The sequence below is a fragment of the Callospermophilus lateralis genome, chromosome 1, assembly GCF_048772815.1.
Source record: "Callospermophilus lateralis isolate mCalLat2 chromosome 1, mCalLat2.hap1, whole genome shotgun sequence".
NCBI classification, from domain to species: domain Eukaryota; kingdom Metazoa; phylum Chordata; class Mammalia; order Rodentia; family Sciuridae; genus Callospermophilus; species Callospermophilus lateralis.
In genome coordinates, this window is record NC_135305.1 from 68,435,070 (window position 1) to 68,456,302 (window position 21,233).

Sequence of the window (21,233 nt, forward strand, 5' to 3'; positions counted from 1 at the left end):
GATGGAGCAAAGGTGCTTACATCATTGTGGCTAGGAAGTAGAGAGAGGGGAGAAAGGTGGGGCCAGGGTCCCAATATTCCTTTAAAGGCCTTCCCCTTACTAGACTGCTTCTTCCCATTAGGCAATACCTCTTAAGGTTGCCCTGCCTTCCAATACCACCACAACTGGCAACCATGCCTTTACCACATGGCCTTTGGAGAACATTTTAGAATCATATTACAATACCTCTTAAGGATCTCTTGGCTATTTCAAGATTTGGGTGATTATTTAAAAAGCTGTTAAAAATGTTCTAATGCATCTTTTTGTGTGGAGATGTTTTCAATTTAGCAAATTTCAAACTGAAGGACAGGACTGGCAGATTAAATAGTATAATCTTGTTAGCTTTAGTATTTAGTGAACTGATAATGATTATGAAACATTTTTTTTATTCTTTATTATTAGAACCTATAGAATTTCTAGGGGTAAATCCCATAAAAGTTTGAGATTTTTCCCAGATATATTTTTATTCTAATACTAGTCCACGTTCACTTTGCAGAAATTTGTCACAAATTGCCATTTGCACATGTTTAATTCTCAAAATGTCTTTAGGGAAGCAGTTCTTTGTTGCCTTTCTCTAGAATCTGTCTATTTTTCTAAATTTTTGAATGTTACATGGTCCTAGTTGAAAAAAAGAAAATAATTTTAGTTTGTCCAGTTTTTTTTTTCTTTTTTGCTATAAGCCTAAGAATGACAGTTGCAAGCTCTTTATATGGGGGAACAAATATCAGAATGAAATTTTACATTTTTGTAAATATTTTTATAATTTTCCTTTATACCATTTTTCCCTTTTCAATGTTTGAATTAGTCTGATGTAGCAAGCATAATGTGAATTCATTCTCCCTCTCTTTTTTTTGCCTTGTTAACCTCCGTTTTTAATCAACTGCTTAGGAAAATCTTCAATTTTATCTCCAAAATAACATTAAACTTAAAATAAACTTAAAATTTTCGTGAATGAATTTTCTTTCTAAATTTTCCTCTTTTGTAAATCCTCTTTTTTACTATAAGTATATAACATTTTTATAACTCCTTACTATGTAAACATAGGTTATTGAATCTTCCTTTTATTCTCTGTATTATATCTGTGCCCTCACACACCTTAACTTCTGACATTATTTTCAGTTCTTTATTTTAAATTTCGTGTCTGATTATCTTTGATATTTGCCTGAAATTATGAACAAAGCCTTAAAACTTTAAATTTTCCATTTATGTATGAGTTGCTTCAGTTTGATCAGTTTGTGGGAATGTGTCTGTGAGTGGAACATACAGGGGTATCCTAACTGGGGTGAGGGGGTATTAGAATATTAGGCCTGGCAGATTCCTTTCCAGACGAGAACGGGTATATCAGTCTGCTTTTCATCACTGTGATCAAAATATTCAACAATCACTTTTCCTTAGAGAAGGAAAAGTTAATTTGGGGCTCATGGTTTCAGGGGTTCAGTCCACAATTGGCTGGCTCGAAAAGAGAAGCATGATGGGAGGTTATGACTGAGTAAAGCTGTACACTTGGTGGCTGCAGGAAGGAGAGAGGGGGGGGGGGAGTCTAAGGCCACACCCCCAGTGACCTACTTTCTTGAGCCACACCACACCTGCCTATAATTACCACCTAGTAGTCCATTAAGCTATCATCAGTGGATTAATTCATTAATCAATGTGGCCAGGTGAGGTCTAAAAGCCTTACCTCTCAACCTTCATGCACTGGTGATCATGCTTTCAACAAGTGAGCTTTACGGGGGACTTCATATCCAAACCATAACAACAGAGAAGGTTGCTGAAAAGTCCTTCATGGAATTTCACCTTATCTCCATTTTTAAATCCAATGCCTCACTGGAGTCATCATCCATCTTCCATGGTGATTCTGAATCCAGAATTTTCTCATTGTTTATTTTGGAATTCAAACCCTATTTAATGTCAGTCTTCCAAAATTTGGTTAAAATTTGGGTTTCTCTAATGTCTCTTTTTCCTGGTTTCTTATCCTTTTGGGAAAATCTTTTCTTTCTTCTGTTTATAATTTCAAATTGAGCTATTATTTATTAGGGAGAGGAGATAAATATATGCTATCAATGTGTTTACATGTAAAGATATGTTTGGTATTTACTACTCTCAGTATTTTGTTCTTTCATTAATATGTATTTATGCATGTTTTATTGTAGTTGGGGTACATGGACCCAATAATTTTTGTACTGGAAAAGTTATGAATAATAATGCTAGCATGTAGATTATATGATCTTTAAAAAGTGTTATAGTAATTTGAGAAGTCATAATGTCTATAAGATAAAATCTAAATAGGCATATTATAAATCATTCTTAAATTGTCTGATATTTATATATCCTTTTTGTTCATGGAGCTTTAGGTTTATCACTTCTGAAAAGGCACAAAGTTAAATTGTATTTTTAATCCAGTTAAACATTCTGAATTTTAATGTGAAAATTTAAGCCATTTGTAATGGTTGTCTTAAGTATTATTTTGATTGTTACTTTAAGTTTTCTATTTTTACCCTTTTCATTAATGTGAAGTGAATATAGAATTTTTTTATTTTTAAGGCCAAAAATAGTCTCTTTATTTATTGCTACAAATTATTGTGTCCAAGTTAAATATTAAGTCATATAAGAATCAAGAATGAGAAGAGTGTTTAGTTTGTATTTCATTTGTAAGATAAGGTACAAATCATCTGGTGAATTTACTTTCCTTTCACTTTTCCCACACCAGTGTTCAAATTTCACTTAGTAACTTCAAATTTTAGACCCACATAAGCAATGTCATCTTTAATAATGTATGTTTTAACTTTAGAAATTATTTTGACACTTGTCTTTTAGTGTTCATAAAAATTATGTGTACAACTTCCTTTAATGGCTTTTGGACATTAAATCTGCTTCTTTAAAATTCTCTAACATTCAACTTCTTGAGTTAGTCTCTGACTTATGCCTTGCTTGGTTATAGTATTCTTTAGTTACTTGCATCAAAGAATGTAAGCTCATGATATACTACCTTATGTTTATAAATCTTAGGATATCTGATTGTTTTCATAATAGATTAGCACCTAGATGGGTCTATAATTAATGTGTTACATTGCAATCTCCCAAAGATTTCTTTTCAGTATTTATACCAAGAATACTTCTTTTTGGTCTCCCCCCTCTCCATACCAAGAATAATTCTGAATACTGTACTTTATACTAATGACTAAATTGCTTGCATTATTACTTCAATGAATTACTGCCTCTTGGCAAAATTAATTTTGGGTTCATATTTTACTTTCATGATAATATATTCTTACCTAATCAATGGTTCAGAACTATCTTCTTACTTTAGTATCTTATCATTCCATCATGCTTTTAATCTTCATTTATGTCATTCAACATTTTTCTTTAATTTACTATAAACACAAAGTAGATTTACTTCTAAAATGTAATTCTTTTTTAATAGTAAATATTTGTAAAAATACATTTTTGTTTGAACAATTGAAAGAACAATTTAGTCTCTTACTTTGAAATCTATTGCATGGGCCTTTAAAAATATGTTTTATGAACTATCCATTGAATGAGCAGCAGTCTCCACGGTCCTTGGTGAATTTTCTTCCTTAGCTCTCTCTTTCTAATAATCAAGTTACTGATTATATTTTCTTGTCAGACAGGTTTTATTTATTTATTTATTTATTTATTTATTTATTTATTTATTACCAAGACTTAAACTTAGGGGTGCTTAACCATGGAGCCACATCCCCATCCCTTTTATTTCTTTGTTTTTGACACAGGGTTACTAAGTTTCTTAGGGCCTCACTAAGTTGCTGAGGCTGGCTTGGAATATACAATCCTCCTGCCTCAGTCCCCCATGCCACTGGTATTAAAGGGGGTTATTAAAATGCCCTGCTTAGACAGGTTTTGGTGTTTAATAAGATAAAACTTTGAAATCTTATAATGTCAAATAGCTATTTATCTAATGTGTCTTTACTAAACTGAAGATAAACTGCTTTCTCTGCCTGATAATATAACTAAATATGGATTTTTTTTTCAGCTTAACTTGAAGATCCATTTTTTAAAAGCAACCTCCAAACACACATAAATTTTATAAAATCCAGGGCAATTCTTATTAGTATTACTACCATCAATAAATGGCATTATCTATTTTATTCTGTTTTAGAATTTTAGTACATTTAACAACACTTCGTAATTTTATAGTTATCCACAAGGTTATTTATGAACGAGTTTTGGAATTTGATCTGTTTATGAGTAAAAGCATTTTTAAAATCTATGGATTTTAGCATCAGAAAGATTAAGTATAACATGCCTAAAATTCACTGCTTCCAAAATTCTCCCCCACTTATTTCCCAACTATCTATTTCATTCACTGTGCCAGTAATATCAATTCCAACAAAAGTAACATTGCATTCTTGAGAATAATCATGTCTGAAATAACTTTAGAACAAAGAAATTTTAATGATGCATTGAAATGAATAGAAATTTCTCAATCACCTCTGAAGAGCTTCCCATGCATTGCAGGCATATGTCTTCTCTCTAGATAGTGAACACTCATCTGGGTCTCTAAATTAGGAGTGTTCCCTGAGAATGGGTGAAAATCTCATTAGTTTTCTAACTGGCCTTGGTGTTTTACAGAACTTAATTTATTTCTTTTCATTAGCGGTAATTCCCCTGGAGGTCTAGAAGATTGTTTATTAATTCTATTTTCTCCTGTACAATTTTACGTTTCCCCCCTCTTTTCTATGAGTAATTGATGAGAAAAAAATTTCAGAATATCAATTTGTTTAATACTACCTGGCTACCACCTGAACTCCAAAGTTTGAAGAAAACTTCTCATAGAAATTAGTGTTCTAAGCAAAAGTATACAGTTTGATTTGGATACACAAGAGTTATAACTCTCTTGTCAGGTGTCAGATAAATTATTACAGTAAGACGATGCCTACCCAAGAAAAGTGAAATTTATTTTCTTGAATGCACCTTTGATCTTCTTCACTTACTGTGTATATCTCTCAAAGACTATAACTTTCAGTTTTTCTGGCAATTCTCTTGATAGTTAAGCTGTTCTGAATATAAATGTTGAGAGATGACTCTTCTTGCCTTTTATAACATTGTTACTTCAAAGAATCTGCCATCCCTGAATGTGCCAGCTAACACAACTAACATTCAGTTCCTCCATTTAATATTCATGAATAATTTAGGAAAACTAAGTTGCCTATCAGATTATGATGATGTGGTACCCTAATAGCCAGGATTGTGTGTAGGCCCCGCGTGAGAATAAATGGCATCACCATGGAACAGTGAGGGAAAGAAAAGGGCAGGGGAAGCCCTAGAATATTAGATCTGTGAGATTAGTTTTGAGAATTAGCAGAAGCAAACTGTTATGATAGTTTTTCACCTAATTATTATTTTTTCAATCCTCAGGAGATAGATTATGGACATCACCTTAAACATCTATAGCCTGGGTTTGTAATTAGAGCTGGCTCTAGGCATCCTCCTCTGCTGAGTCATATGCTACTCTTGTACCTTAACAGTCAAGTTCACAGTCAGGTTGAAGTACCGCAGCTCCTGGTAACTCTTTTTGTGGTCTTCAGAGTACCTGAATCCTATTGCAGTGGCTCCACTGGATAATTCAAAGAAAGTGCTTAAGGAAAATGCATGGTAAAAGCAGAGGAGTTTCTTCCTCTGTTTACTAATAATTGGTTAAAATTATTGGATACATAGTTGCAATGATTTCCTGACAACAAATAGAAATTTCTCCAAATGCTCCAAAGATTTAATGAATCTGTTTTTAATGAATGGCAACTAACAGAATGTGCCAAAGACAAATAGCATGGGAAACTGCTCTCTACTTGTGAAATTCCTTGTCTTCCCAGTTGAAGAACATTTCTTAGTTCCTAACCTTTAAAACAGACTCTTGATCAATGCAATAGATCCTTGTTTTGTGAATAATCAGTTGACAACATGTTAGTTTGGAGAGATTAGCACTTTTTGCCAAAGTGTATACCATCTGTTCCACACTCTAATTACCAATAAAAGAACGACCTAATTCACAACTGCATCATAAAAAAAAGTTAAATGTGATTTAAATGTATTTCTTTTTTATTTAAAGAAGTTTAAATGATGCATCTGTTACACATTTTTCAACATTTTGACATAGATCATAAGAAAATACTACAATACATACAGAGCAAGTAAGAACACAAACTTACCAAAGAAACAGTTCCTGTCAATATATGGACCTTAAAAACCTATGGTGTAATAAAGAGAATTCATTATATAATGAATGGATAATTTAAAAAAGTTTTTGCTTTTAAAAATTAAGATTACCTAAAAAAAACTGTTACCAGTAAGTTTGCAAACTACTATATATTTCTACAAAAATCAATTGAAATCAGCAAAATTATACACGTCTTATTAGTCCATGTTAAGTAAATGATAATGCAATATGATGTTGGGTGGGAAATGGTTGACAACTTCCACAGGGATTCTCCACCAAAAAAGAATAATTTTAATTGGATGGTGACTGGGAAGTATCAACATGCGCCTTCCTTTCTTAAATATACTGGTATTGCTAACTGAACAGTGTTATCAAAAATGCACGTGTGTAAGATGAAACAGGGAAGTTGAGTTGTTTTTGCCTATCCAATACCAGTAGTATCTTCCTGGATACCACTGACTTGCTTTTCCTCTTGTTGAACTGTTTTTCCTTCCACATTATATACCATGATTGTCATGTCAGTCAACATGTCCAATCCACCAACAATCTACTGACTATGCCACCAGTGAATGAAAGCCCATTCTGAACTTTCTTTGGAAGCATTGGAGAAAATAATACCATTTTACTGGCATTGCTCATCTGCCATTTGGAGGTTCTGAAGCCAACTTTCTGCTATAAAGTGAAGACAACCAAATTACCTGATGCATTTAAACTCTTAGACAAAGCCATGGATAAGACCAAATTTTCCTTGGACTTATAAACTGTATAATCTAATGATTTTATTAATTATATAGATTTTATTTCATATTTTTAACTTATAAGTGAATTAGTTGTCATTAATTCTAAATTTTAAAAAAGCTAGTCAGTCCAGTAGCAAAATACTCAAGTATTTTATGCGAATTCATAAAAAATGAGTTATATATTATTAGATGTTTAAGAGAAACTCAAAAGATTTTATATTGATTTACTTCTCATTGATTCATATGAGAACTATTTTTATTGGAAATTATCATGGGATTATGTCCTTGAGACAGACTATTTGAAGCTTAATATGGCATATTTGTTTCAAATTTAAATATATATATATGTAGGTTTGTTTGTTTTGTTGTTGTTGTTGTTGTTGTTGTTGTTGTTGTTTTGGTACCAGGGATTGAACTCAGGGGCACTCAACCATGAGCCACATCCCCAACTCTATTTTTTTTGTATTTTGTTTAAAGACAGGATCTCACTGAGTTGTTTAGTGCCTTGTTTTTGCTGAAGCTGGCTTTGAATTCACATTCACAATCCTCCTGCCTCAGCCTCCTGAGCTGCTGGGATTACAGGCATGCGCCACTATTCCCAGCAATATATTTTAAACATAGACATAAATTAGGAATTCCAGTTAAAATTGAGGACCCTGTCATCAATCACTTCTGTTATTCTCTGCCCAGATATAATCATCCCCACCAAAGCTTCATGAATCTACTATTTGTTGTTTTCATGTATGATTTTTTTCATACTTTAATCATATATTTATATATAAAACATTTCATAATTTTATTAGTTATGTGTTTCATCTCTATAAAATTGTGTTATGTTGTATTGATACTTCTACTACTTATCTTTATTCTCCTCATTATTTTGAAACTTTATCTATATTAGTTTGTTCTTTATAAGCTGCCATAGAAATATCCCTTTTATAAATGTGCTGCAATGTCTACATCTCATGTTCAAGGATGTTTGGCTGTTTTTTAATTTTTTACTTCCACAAATGCTAATAAATGCATTGTAGTTTTTGCATCTGTAAATTGAACATACGTATATACAAGTATAATATCTCTTATATAGGTAAAATATTACTGCCAACATTTTTAGACAATTCTTTTTTACTACAAATATTAACTCATATAATATTTTTTTTTTAAAGAGAGAGTGAGAGAGGGGGAGACAGAGAGAGAGAGAATTTTTTTAATATTTATTTTTTAGTCATCGGCGGACACAACATCTTTGTTTTGTATGTGGTGCTGAGGATCCAACCCGGGCCGCACGCATGCCAGGTGAGCGCGCTACCACTTGAGCCACATCCCCAGCCCAACTCATATAATATTAACTCATATAATTTATCCAAATGAATGCATTTTACTATGACATTTCCTTACCTGCACACATGTGCTTTAATTGTATTCATCCTCCCTACTACATGTCCTCTTGTCACTCTGCCCTCCAGCCCCCGTGTCCCCTCCCCCTTCCCTAACAGTCCCTTTTCTACTTCAAGATTATATTTTTCTTTTTTGTTTGTTTCCATATATGAGAGAAAACATAATACTTTTCTCTCTGTGCCTAGCTTATGTCACTTAGCATGGTTACCTCTAGTTTTACCCATTTTTCTGCAAGTGATATGATTTTCATTCTTTATGCTTGAATAATATATACACATATATACATATAAAAACACATATATATTCATTATGTCTTATTTATCATTAATCTTTTTTTCGTCCATTAAAGGCTAATTCCATAATTGGCTATTGTGAATGGCAAATTAATAAAGATATTTATATAGGTATCTCTTTTGTAAGCTGACTTTGTTTTTTTTCAGGATGTATACAGGTGTTATCGCTGGATCTTATGGTAGTTCTATATTTAATTTTGAGGGGAACCTCCATATTGGTTTACTAATTTAAATTCACTAGCAGTATGTACAGAGGGTTCCTTTTTTTCTCTACACTCCTCATCCTGACTAGCATTTGTGTGTGAGTGAGTGTTTGTGTATGTGTGTGTGTGTGTGTGTGTGTGTGATGACAGCATTATGATGGCTGAGGTATAATCTCAATGTCATTTTGATTTATATTTCCCTGATGGCTAAAGTTGTTAGGATTTTTTTTTCATATATTTATTGGCTATGTGTATTTCTTCTCTTGAGAAGTACTTGTTCAGATCTTTTGCCCATTTTTGATTGGATTGCATGTTGTGTTAATGTTAGATTTCTTGAGATTTTGTTTTCTGAATATTAATTGTTAGGTGAATATCTAGCAAACATTTCTCCCATTCCAATAATTTATCTCTTCACTCTGTTTTTTCCTGTGTTGTGCTTTTCACTTTGATGTAATCCCATTTGTCAAGTCTTGCTTTTATGTCCCGAGTTATTAGAGTCATATCCAGGAAATTGTTAAATTTGGCACTATCTTGAAATACTTCCCCCATGTTTTGCCCCAGTAGTTTCAAAGTTTTATGTCTCATATTAAGGACTTTGATCCATTTTGAGTTGGTTTTTACACAGGGTGTGAGAGATTTAGTTCCAATCATCTTATGTGTGTATTCAATTTTTTCAGCACTAGTAGTTGCAGGGGCTGTCTTTTCTCCAACATGAGGTTTTGATGCCTTTGTCAGGAATCAGGAGGCTATAAATGTGTGGGTTTATTTGGGGAGTCTCAATATATTTAATTAGTTTCTGTGCTTGTTTTTATTGCAATTCCATACTGTTACTATGACTCTGTAGTTTTTTTTTTTAATTAGAATTTTTTTATGACACCATCATTTCTCTTTTTGCTCAGGATTTCCTCAACTATTTGAAATCCTTTGTGTCCTATGTGAATTTTAGGATTTTTTTTCTAGTTCTTTGAATAATTTCAATGAAAATTGCATTAAACCTATAGAACATTTTCAACTGTATGGCCATTTTAATAATATTAATTTTTTTCAATCCATGAACATGGTAAATCATTCCAATTTCTAGTGTCTTCTTTAGTTTCTTTCTTTAGTGTTTTACAATTTTCAGTATAGATTTTTTTTTCATCTTCTTGGTCCTAAATTCTCTCTCTCTCTCTCTCTCTCTCTCTCTCGACTTATGAGTAGATTCTATTTTTTCCTTGTTTTTTTTTCCAGTGAGTACATTGTTGGTAGATAGAAAAGCTAATGACTTTTGTTTGTTAAGTATCCTGCTATATTACTTAATTTTCTTCTCAGTTTTGAGAGTCTTTGTGGAGTCTTAAGGATCTTTTTAGAATTATATCATCTGCAAACCAAAATAATTACTTTTGTATCTGTACTTTTTAATTTATTTATCTTGTCTGATTGCTGTGGCTATTTTCAGTACTATATTGAATAACAGTGGTGAGAAGGAACACTCTTGTCTCATCCCTCATTTTAGGAGAAATGCTTTCAAGTTTTCCCTATTCGGTATGATGTTGGATATGGGTTTGTCATATGTAGCTTTGTGTTAGGGTATGATCCTTCTATATCTAGTTTTATCAGAACTTTTATCATGAAGGGATGCTGAATTTTATTGTAGACCTTGTATCTATTGCAATGATCATGTAACTGTTATCCTTGATTCTACTTATGTGCTGTATTATGCATATTAATTTACATATATTAAACCATATTTGTATCCCTGGAATAAAACCAACTTGATCATGGTGTATGTTATTTTTACTGTACAGTTAAATTCAACACAGAAGTATTTTATTAAAGATTATAAAATACATGTATATTCATCAGGGATATGAATCTATCATTTTAGTTTTTGTTGTGTCTATTCAGGTTTTGGTAGAAGGGTAATACTGGCTTTATACAATGAGTTCTGAAAGCTTCCTTCCATTTATATTTTATGGAATAGTATGATGGTGTGTATATGAGGTGTCATCCAAATGATACTGTTAGCATAGGAATTTTCAGAGTAGAAATGATTATATTGTGAGAAGTGTCACCTAATCAACTCATTCGAGTTTTACTGGACATACTGGCTGGTGATTGTAGGCAGGTGGGTGCAGTTGGAGTAGATGAGGCACTGGGAGGTAAATCCTGGAAGGGTGTATCTTTCCTGTGGCCCCTTTCTTTCTGTTTTCTGACCTCTCCATGAACTTAGTAGTTTTCCTTCACTGGGTGCTTCTTTTATGATGTGCTGCCTCACCTTGGGTTCAGAGCAATTAAGTTGGCCATCTATGACTGAGACCTCTGCAATCATGAGCCCCATATAAACTTTCCCTCCTCTTAGTTGTTCTGGTCAGGTATTTTAGCCACAATGATGCAAAGCTAAAACAAAAAATTGATACTAAGAAGTAGGGTTTTTGCTGAAACTATCATGTGTAATTTCTTCAGAAAAGTTTGAAGCCATTTTGCAGGAGGAATTTTGAAAAATTGAGAGATGCAAGGTAGAAAAATTCAGAATGTTATAAGTAGAGCTTAATGGGTGATTCTGGTAGAAGCTTAGAAAACCAAAATGCAAATAGGAATGTGGACTGTGCTCATGAGGTTTCAGAGGGAAATGAGAATCTCTTGGGAATTGGACTGAAGGCCACTCATGTTATATTCCTGTAAGTAACTTGGTTACATTGTGTCCATGTCCTCAGACTTTGTGTAACATTGAATTTAAAATGATGAACTAATTCTTCAAGAGTAGGAAATTTCAAGGCAGCAGACCTTCCAGTTTGTGCCATGGATATTTCCCATAGCTTTTATTCAGTATTACTGTGAGAATCTGGAGCACACACACACAAAAAAATTAAAAACTCATAGTTTGGACAGAAAAGTTCATGAAAAGCTGTGGCCAAGGAAGATGTGCTTGTTGAAGACATTATAGCCACTAAATAGATGCTAAGTGTTTAGCACAAAGACAATAGAAAGATGCCTTGAGAACATTTCAGAAATTTATAAGACTATACCCATTGTAGTCTCAAAGATGTAATAGGGAAAATTCCTTTGAAAAGTGATGTGGGAGCACCCTGCTGTCATAGCGCCCTAGAAACCAAGTTTCTTCATCATGCTGAGCAGTGTGGGCACATGGAAGCTTCTGCAGAGATGCTTTGAGAGAGCCCAGGTATTGCACAAGCTGGCAGAAGATCTTGGCATCATCCACATAGCACTGGTTCTGCAAGAATGCAAGATGCTAAAGTAAAGGATCATGGAGGTTTCCACAAAGATTTCAAAGGAAGTCTTGGTAGCCCAGCAAAGTACAGCAAGGTCAAAGTCCCTATGGATTGCCCTTGAATGGATGATACATAAACCTGTGAAGGTAAAGATGAAATTAGAATGGAGACCCAAGGAATTAAGAGATGCCATTATCTTGGCCTGTCTGCTGAGGAAAGCTGATAAGAAAGAGACAGGTTAGAACTCATGCATACTATAACTGCCAAGGCAAAACATGCAGGCTGCCAAGCCCTTTGGAGAATGTATCTTGAAGCCAGATGTCCTAGTTGATGTAGATAGAATTAGGGCACCAGATGAGTTTAGGTCTTTTTTGGCCCTATCCTTTCTTTCTGTGCCTTTATTTCTCCCTTTGAGAATGTGAATATTTACTCTGTGCCACTATATATTGGACATATGTAAATTGATTTTTCAAATTTACAGGAATCCCAGCCAAATGTTTGACTTGAGTTTCACAGGAGATTTTGGACTTGGTCACTGCTAAAACTTTTAAGACTTTGGGACTCTTGGAGATAAACTAAATGTATTTTGCACTGTGAGATAGACATGAGCTTTTGGGGAACAGGAGTCAAATGTTATGATTTGGATATGAAATGTTCCACAAAACTCCTTTTAATGCAGGGATATTCATTAGTGAAATGATTAAATTATGAGAGTTGTGGTCTAATCAGTTCATATTAGTTTGAATGGACGGACAGGGTTGTAACTGTAGATAGATGGGGAGCATGGCTGGAGGAGATGGGTCACTGGGGACATGTTTGGAAGAATGCATCTTCCCTGTGACCCCTTCTTTTCTTCTCTCTGCCTTCTGACCCTGACATGAGCTAAAAAGCTTTCTTTACAGGGCCCTTCCCCAATTATATGCTGTCTCACATAGTATTCAGAGCTATTTATTTTAGTAATTTTTTGCACTACTATAACTGAAATATATGACAAGAACAGCTTAGAGGAGGGAAAGTTTATTTGGGGCTCACGGTTTCAAAATAATCAGTTCATTGATGGATTGTCTCATTATCTACATGTAGTGACTTTCTTTGTCTCTGAATCTGCTTTGACGTCAAAATGTGACTAGGCATATCCATTTTGTTGGAATATCATTTTCTGTCCTTTTACCTTCATTCTGTACATATCTTTGCCTGTGAGGTGAGTTTCTTGCAGGCAACATACTGTTGATTTTTTTTTAATCTAATATGTCAGTCTTCATATTTTAATTGAAGAATTAAGACCATACACACATAGCATTATTGAAAGATATGCACTGCTTCCTGTCTTTCTTTTTTATTGTTGTTCTGAGGTTTTTCAAATAATCTATTTCTTTTTCCATAGTCCTCTAAGAGATTTAATAGTTTAATGAATTAATAATCATTCTTTCCAAATATTTATGTGTTTATCTCCTCTTGTAATGTGATTTATTCTTGTTTGTGCTTTCATGATTGTTTTTAATCTTGCTTTCTCTTATATGTGTAGGATTCCAATAGTATTGTCTCTAATAATATTATTCATCATAAATTCATTGAGTTTATAATTGTCTTACAAGGTCTTTCTGTTTTTTTATTCTGAAGGTTAACTTTGCTGGATTAGTATTCTAGATTGGCAGTTATTTTTGTCTTTCAGGACTTTAATATATCATATTGTATTCTCTTGGCCTTTTAAATTTCTTCTGAGTAATCTTTTGTTATTCTGACAGGTTTACCTTTATAAGTAACTTGACATTCTTTTTTCTTACAACTTTCAATGCTGTTTATTTGTTTTATACTCCTGACATTTTAAAATCATATGTCACAGAGACTTTTTTTGTTCATGTCTATTCGGGTTCTAAATACCCCCTATATCTATATCTCAATATATTTCCTATAATTTGGGAAATTTTATCTTATTTCATTAAATAGGTTTCCTATGAATTTATCTTACACCTTAATCCCTTTTTTGCACCTATGATTTGCATATTTTATCTTTTAATCATGTCTAATACACTTTGATCTTTGTTTCATAATTTATTATTACTATCTGAATGTGATAGTTCATCAACCTTATCTTCAAGCTCTGATATGCTTTCTTCTTTGATCTCCTCTGTTGGTGTGGCCTTCCACTATGTTTTTTATATGACTTATTTGACTCTGGTTCTTTTTAAGAATTTTTATCTCTTTATTGAATTGTTCTTTCATATTCTTCATTGTCTTTAATGTTTCATTTTGCTGTCTATTTGTATCCTCTTTGAATCCATTGATCATTTTTAAATGATTCCTTTGACTTCTTCATTTAACATCTTATCACTTCAATATGTTTGGAAACAGAGACATGAAGCTTTGAAGGAGTCTTTCTTCATGTGTCTTGTATTTCTACGTTAAGATATGTACATCTGTTGGGATGTAAATCTCTCCCACTTTTATGTGAGGACCTTCATAAGGAACAGTCTTCTCTTGACATTGTGCCCTGGGCTATTGTTTCTTGTGTAGCTTTGAATTTAATTTCAAATATAATTAATGATTTACCTGTGCTTCTCTGGCCATAACTGGTGAATATTGACATAGAGCCCGAGGGGCCACCTTCCTCTGTATTTCTCATAAGATCAGATCCCTCTGGTAGTTCAAACAGGTGTTTTGTAGATAGCAGTGCATTTGTGGTGCAGTCTCTGTGGCTACTCCTCAAATCTTGTCAAAAATGTGTGATCTGAAAGTATATATGAGTGATCTATGCTGAAGTTTATCTTAGGTGCACTTTCCACAACAGTTGAGTTATTCTTTCCTGTTTTGGGGAAGTGTGAGTGTCAGGATCTGGTCTTCAGGAACCCTGTTAGCCATCCCTACTTGGGGTCAGGTTGTCAGGTGGGATCTTTTAATCTCCCCAGTTCTTTAAGTTGAAGTAAACATTAAGGTTCAAATGAGACAAAGTCATGGCTGGTGTAAGATGCAATTTCTCTCCACTGGTCTGTGGGTGTAGCTCCATAGCAGAGAACCCCACTGATATGCTTGAGATGTCAGGCTTGATCCCTAACTCCACGCAGAAAGAATAAAACAAACAATAGTAACACAACATGCAAACAATCCTGATATAGAAATTCAGTAAACAATCCGTGAAAAGCAACCACCACATTAGCAATAGTAATAAGGGGCAAAATTGCAAATTAAAAATTAATAAAGTAAAATTTATCAAAAGTGCAAAATGAGCCTGTAGAAAAGAGAAAAAACCTGTTGAACTATAATTAAAAATTAGATGAAAAACAGAAAAAATAAGGAACAACAGCAAAATAAAAATAATAAAGGATAAAAAGGATAGAGGGGGAAAAACAGAAAAAGCAGCAAAAACATGTCAAAAATTCTTTCTTCCTGAGGTATTTGCATTGGAAACACTCTTTTCCAATTATGTACACAAATCTCTCCAGAGGACATCAGTCTTCATGCCTGTGGCCTGGTTAATGTCTGGGCTGCACCAAGCCCTCTCACCAACCAAACTTCAACATTATGTGGACATGCCAGTTGGTATATATTCAGTCCTATGTACTACAATCTGTGTGCCTAGGTATGTGGCAGTATATACCAAAGAGCCTCAGAATTGTGTGGGGGGGCAGTAAAATAAGTCCATTCTGCACAGGTGATGCAGACTTGTCACCCTCAGACTTCCTACTCTAAGACCTGGTTCCCTTAAGATACCATTCATGATTGGTCCTCATGTAGGACAGATGGGGCTGGACACCCAAGAAATTAGCAATTCCAATTAGATTTCCTATCACGTCACTTTTTGGTTCTCATGGTTTTCCCTTACTTTCTTCAGAATACAGTTTCTCCTTTGCCTCCTTGACTCTTTTTACATGCAGTATTGTTCAAGGGGAACCGCTATTCTACCTTCCTAGACAAGTCTTCAGGAAGTTTGTAAATTATTATAACAGATTGGTTTTGGTTTTGTTTTTACTTTTTAAAAATCATTGCTTATAATTATATTTCCCAAAGGAATAGATGTCAACATTTAGATTTATATTAGAATTATATTAGATTTATATTAGAATTATATTAGATTTATATTAGAATTATATTAGATTTATATTAGAATTCTCCTATGTTTTCTTCATAAATTTAAGTTAAAAATACTTCTGTTGGAATTAATTTTATTCATTACTATGTTAAAAATAAATCTGTGGTGGAATGAGATGGACATCATTACCCTAGGTACATGTATGACTGCATACGTGGGTGTGATGCTGTATCATGTACAACCACAGAAATGAAAAGTTGTGCTGCAATTGTGTATAATGAATCAAAATGCATTCAGTGGTCATATATACTGAATTAATATTTAGATAAATAAATCTGGAGGTATAATTACATTATGGTATTAATAGACGCATACACACATAATTGAAAATCCTGATATAAAGAGCTTATAATTTTATGGCAGAAGAGTTTATAATTTTATGAATCATTTCATAAATACTTATAAAATACATAAAATTGCAATATAAGGAAAACATAGCCAGATCTGATCATTTAAGTAATAAACATAAAAATAATTGGAAGTGGGACATGAGAAAGATGGCCTCTACTATTTTTGGAAAGTATGAAAAAGAATACAGAATTTGAACAAGATAGTTGGGCCCTGTTCTTTTCTCTTCCATAACCAAGCTAAAGCGCATGGGAAAATCAGTTGATGAAATAAATAAGTTTTCAAAATTTAAGAATTCATAGCCAGAATATGTTTATGGATTGAATTCATTGTTAACTTCTTTAGATCTAGAATTCTTATTCTGATAAATGAGAATTGACATCTCAGGGTGACATTATACCTGAGGGTAAGACCTCAAAGTGAAAATTACTAATGCCAAGGAAGTTAGTCCATTATAGACCTCAAAAGGGTAGAAGGAAAAGTGTTAAGGTATAGATAGGAGAATAGTTTTGGCAATGCACTATGATACTAGAAGCTGCTACACTTTAAGGAAATCCAGTAGATGTTTTATAATTCAAATTTTAGCAAGCAAAGAGGTGCACTTTAGGGAGAAATGTTCTTGTACCTGAGCCTCAGTATTTCCTGGATTCCACTTTAGTAACTCTCACTACTGTGTTAATTGTCTGATGCCTTCAAGCAGACCTAAAAATTCAAATAAAAAGTTTCTAGTTTTCTAATGTAGGAGACTTGGTCAGAATTGTTTATTTAATAGGAGGAGAGTTCCTTTCTAAATGTTTTCATGTAAGTGTCTTAACATATAAATAAAAATAGAAGAGAAGCCAAGTAAAACTCAGATAATTATATACAGATTGAAGTACAAACCTGCAAAAATGATATTGCGTTAAATCAGTGTTGTTGAGGTAGTAAGTTAGGGCAAACTGGAGAGAGAAAGATCCTCATGGGAAATGCCAATTAACTTCCAGAAATCTCAGTTTCTTAAATTTGAGTAAAGTGATATTATATTGCTAGATTCCTCGTGTTTATAGCATGAAAGAACTCTTCCTTTGAGAAAAGTAATAATATTATACTTATTTAGGATAAAATATAATTTGTATTAAAATAAAAGAACAGAGAACAGAAACAGACTTTCAGGGACTTCAGATATTGACCTTTATGACAAAATGAAACAAATACGCTATCTATGTTCAGAGATTTTAAAGAAGAGTTAAAATTTGGCAGAGAATTACAAACACTAAAAATAAAACTAAGTCAAATTTCTATAATTGAAAAATATGATAGCCATTTGGAAACCATCATATGGATTTAACAACAGAATCAAGATAGATATAAAAAGAAGCAGAGAAATGGTCAAATAAAATATTCATAATCTAATATAGACAGTGAAAAGGTAGAAAATTTAAGAAAGAAAATAAAAATAGAGGGTACAGTGAAAAATTTTAACAAATGTATTATTTAAGCATAAGAAGGAAGCAAGAATGTAATAAATGTATGTGGAGAAATGCTTCTGTAATAATTTTCAATAAAGGACTTAATATTTCAGCTGCTGGCAGTGCTACCAACAGACAGCCTTCAGCTGTCAGTAGCTTTAAAACTAACCTTGACTTTAGAAATTTATATTTTCCAAATTCATACTCCTTCTTTGCATCTGAGTCAGTTCAAGATCCTATAACAAAATACCATTGACTGGGTAGCTACATAATAAACATTTATTTGTCAAAGTTCTGAAGGCAGGAAAGTCCTAAATCTAAATGCCAGCATATTTAATGTCTGGTGAAGCCCCTCTTTCTTATTTGCAGGCAGCTGTCTTTTTCCTGCACCCTCACATGCTAGAGAGGACTCTGGTCTTTTCTTATAAAAGCACTAATCCCATCCAACCTCATGATCTCAGCTAAACCTAATTGCTGCTTCCATAGTCCCAACCTCCAAATTATATCACATTAGGAATTAGGACTTTAACATAGGAGTCTTGGGATGGGGAGAAGGATACAAACATTCAGTCCATAGCATTTGGAAGCTTACTGATATGGAAGCTGATTGAAGCTGAGTGATGTGAGGGTATAAACACAAGGTTGCATTGGCCCAACTTGGGAAAACTCAAGGAACTATTATAGTTCATCTCCTTAGGGGCAGCTGAGCCTCTTTTGGGGTTTGTATCACAGTTTACCTGCTCACTCTGTGGGATATTCTTCAAACATTCTTCTTCCTTCCATAGGTGTGAATCCCAAGAATATCTCTAAATAAGCATCTTGCACACTAAACTCCATAGCAGAATTTGGATTATTGGGGAACCGAACCTATGACAGGGATAGAAATTAAAAGGAAAATAAAATTGATGAACTTAGAGGTGAGAATCAGTGAAAAACCTCATACCTCATACACCAGAAATCTTTCATAACCCAACAAAATTAAGTGAAAACAATGTAAGAAATATCACAGTAAAATTAATTATAACTTAAGACAAAGTGCCACCAGAGAAAAAGACTACTTTTAAAGGAAAAAAATATTAAGACATACAGATAACTTTTCATTGGAAATAATGGAAGCCAAGCAAACATGGATTGATAAATTTCAAGAATAAAGGGTATATAAAGGCATTTTTTGTTAGGATCAAAAAAAACCCCATAGAACACTGTTAGAAGACTCAAATTTAAGGATATATTTTAAAGTGGTAAACTAATAGTTGCAGAGGAGTAAAATGTAACAATAATAATTGCAAATACACTAAAACTAGTAAAATATGTTAAATTCAAATACATACTCACTATATGAAAAAGTGGGGGATATAAAAACAACTGAATTTATTCAGGAGAAGGATAAATACATTTTCTGGGAAGAGCTTACAAATTTCAATCAGTAGCTGGACTTTGTAATATTGCTATGTAAAGGACGCATATTTGAATGCTTACTACCAATATAATAAAAGATAATGAAAAATAAAAATAATCCAAAGGAAAGAAAAGGGAGAGAAAGAACCACAGCATGTTGACAAACATAAAAGAGGTATTAACCACAAATAATAAGTACATGAGATATTGCATAAGTTAATTTATTCAATATATGTGTATTTCAAAGCATTGTATATGATAAATATATATAAGTTTTTATTTGGCAATTAATTTTTTTAAAAAGTAAAAAATATCAAAATCATAGTTTATAGTAAGATATATCTGTAATTATATTAAATAAAAAGTATCCTAATTAAAAGTCTACTGTATAAAGTTTATAATAAATTTGTCCAAAATATAAAAATTGAAGGTAAAAGATCAGAAAAGATAGACTATGCATCCAAGACATACAAAAACTGGTAACTATATAAAAGTTAAGCAAAATAGATAAGTAGATAAAAAGGGTTACTAAAGTTAGTAAAATAATCGTTTAATTGTGATAAAATTTTAAATTGACAGTAACGTATGGTAAGTATAAATTTGTCTGTTCCTAATAGTACAGCCTCAAGTATATGAAACAAATTTAATAAAATTTAAAAAAGTAAAAATTAGATTTTAGTATGTGTTCCTAAAACTAATAGTGAAAGATAATTAAATATCAATAAGGGTTTGGAAAAATCACATTGTGTGATAAGAAAACTTGAGGAAGTAGAAATAAATAAAACATTCTACCAAAATCTTTTTTAATTTTTTATTTTTCTTAATATTTATTTTTTAGTTTTAGGTGAACACAATATATTTATTTTATTTTTTTATGTGGTGCTGAGAAATGAACCCCATGCATCATGCATGCTAGACAAGCACACTACCACTTGAGCCACATCCCCAGCCCTTTTTTTTTTTTATTTTTTACATGTGCACATGGAATATTTGCTTAAATTGACATGATTAGGGGCGTATAGCAAGTCTTAATAAATATCAAAGGCTTGAAAACATTGAGTATGTAACTTGGGATAATGTAATAAATTGGAACTAAATATAAGGTCTGAAAAATTCCCACATATTTTGGAAATTAAACAGACTAATTTACATAATTCAAGGAAAAGGAAGACACTGCAGTAAAAATTTTAAAAAAATGTTTGAATTGAATTGCAAAAATAAAAAAACATTTTATATTAATCTTGTAGTTTAGGTAAACCATATTTTAAACAACATATGTAGCCTGGATGTATTAATAAAGAAGAAGTCTTGAAAATCAATGATTTAAATATGTATATCAACGACCAAATAGAAAAGATGATAGAAAATTAAACTCATAGTTAATAAAAGGAAGAAATTACCATAGATACAAGCATAAATTAATGAAATAAAAGGCAAAAATACATTACAGAATAATATCAGAGAGAATTTCTGGTTTGTGAAGTGACTAATAGATTAAATACTTGGCAGAACTGAATAAAATATTAAGGAAAGGGACAAATAATTAAAATCAATAATGAAAAAAATCACTTTAGAGCTAATGGGCAGAAAATAATAAAAGCTATGTTCTGGCAATAAAAAAAAAGACATAAATAAGTTACATACATTCCTAGAATAATATAGGTTATCAAAACTGTCAAAGGAAAAAAATAGAAAGTCAGGTTAATTCTACAGTTTTTTTAAGTAAGTTTTGCAATTATGAACCTTGACACCAAGAAACAGCAGACCAAGATGGATTCAGTATTGAGTTTTATCAAATATTTTAGGAAAATGTTGAATTAAGTTAGCATAAATTTTTTCAGCAAACAGGAAAATAGGGAATAGCTTTCAACTACTTT